We start from the raw sequence: 2,098 nt of genomic DNA on the forward strand, positions 1-2,098 counted from the left end.
GGAGTGCTCGTCCAGCGTCTGCTGCAGGCTATACTCCCGCCCTGCGTCTAGCACATGGATCAGCCGGTCCCGGCTCGCTGAGGCCAGCAGCTTCAGACCTGGGATGGGATGAACTCCGTCAGCTGATGAGTGCCCAGCAAAGAGCACCCAGAGAAACTGAGCCCCACATCCTTAAGCCACATGAGCCATGGAGTCGGGCAGAGTTGAGATGCAGTCCTCCCCAAAGCCTTCAGAGACATCAAGAAGGATCACTAACTCTTTTGGTAGCCAAAAGAACGATCAGCCCCATAGTCAAGAGGCAGGACAAGTATCAGTGGCTCTGGCCAGACTGGAGGGGCTCACTCAAGGCCATTCTAGGCCAGGGCCAGGTACCTGTGTCTGGCTTCGAGTACTCCAGGCACAGAATCTCTGACTCATGGGCCTCCTCCTTCAGCATTTCACTCAGGGACTGCAATTCATGGACCCTGCAAAATGAGAAGAAAGGAGAGGCCGTTCAGTGCCAGGCAGCGGGGGAAAGAATCATCACCCACCCCCTTCCACCTTTTCCTCTCCATCAAGAGCTGTTTTACTTTACCTTTTGGGTTGAACCTTTAGACTTAGAAAAATGAGTCCAGATATGTCGCATTCAACTCTCTCACCTGGTCTCCCTTCGTATTAATGTTTTATGTACTACAGTACACAGTGATAAGGACCACGGAGGTCACACTGGTACAACATTATTAGACTTTATTTAAATGTCACCAGCGGGGGTTGCTCTGAGTTGGAATCAACCCAATGCCAATGAGTTTGTTTATCCCATGAATGTCCTTCTGCTCCAGGATCCTAGGAGCCCCCACGGCACATGGGTGTCATCTGTCCCAGTCTAGAACGGCTTTCAGTCTTTGCTTGTCTTTCCTACCGTGACACCTGGGAGAGTATGATATGTTACTCTGGCAGGTGTACCTCAAATGAAGTTTGCCTGATTTTTCCTCATGACTATCCTAAGTTCCTTATACATTTGGGTCAAGAATACCAGACACAATGCTAGGAGGAGGCTGCATGGAAAAACAGAACTAAAAGAAACTTTCCATCAACGTTGGTTGTTGTTGTTCAACATTTTATTGGGAGTTCTTAAGAGTCATAAGATTTTCTGGGAACATTTTGAAGCCTCTCAGTGTACCCTCTCACCAGATTCATGCTGCTGCCACGGGAAGTTAACCTTAATGACTTGGCTAAGGGTGGGTTTTGCCGTTTCTTCATTGTCAAGTTAGTATCTTTCCCTTGAAGGTAATAAATTTTGTCCCCAACCCTTTTCAGCTAAACCCTCCTGAACCTCTCTCCTTGGGGGCCTAAAGTTCCCCCATCCTGTCCCCTGGAGGCAACGGGTTGCACTCCACAAATGGCCTTACCTGAGCGTGCCCATAGGGTCCTCTGATGCTAGATGCTGCCCGTTGGGGCTGATGCACATAGAGCGGATGCCCACATGGGGGTCCATCAGGGACCCATCGGCTTTGTCTCCCCCAGGCAGCTCGGTGTCCAGCAGGGCCAGCATGTTCCCATCCATATAGATGATCTTAATGAGGTACTAGTGAAACAGGTCAGGAGAAGAGGTGGGTGAGGAAGGCCTGACACAGGACACCTGTCAGGGAGAGAAATGCGGGCCAAGAGGACATCCTTGTCAGAGTTTGGCCAAACAACATCTGGAACAGTCTGGTCTGGAGACCCAGATCCTGAGACTGTGGTGTGGGGGCACCAGGCTCACGTGGCTGAGGATGTTTTGGTGCAGGGTGGAGCCATGCACGCCAAAGCTCTCTGTATTCCACAGGCGGATGGTGCTGTCAGAAGAGCAGGTGATAAAGGAGCTCGGGGGCAGGCAGGCCTGTTGACTGTCCTTCACCTCAAGGTACACCTGGAGGAGCACAAGGACCAGAGGGACCCGGGTCAGACCTTGCCTGCCCACAGAGATGGGACGGAATGAGAGTAGAGAAAAGGCTGGTCAAGACTTAGCCCCAGGCTTATCCCATAGCAAGCAAGTCATAATGATTAGCTCTTGTCTTTAACAAGTAAAGGAATATACATTAACCAAGCACCTAGTAAGTACTAGGCATTCTAAATCTCC

This window comes from Tenrec ecaudatus, unplaced genomic scaffold, assembly GCF_050624435.1.
Source record: "Tenrec ecaudatus isolate mTenEca1 unplaced genomic scaffold, mTenEca1.hap1 Scaffold_212, whole genome shotgun sequence".
In the NCBI taxonomy this organism is placed as follows: Eukaryota; Metazoa; Chordata; class Mammalia; order Afrosoricida; family Tenrecidae; genus Tenrec; species Tenrec ecaudatus.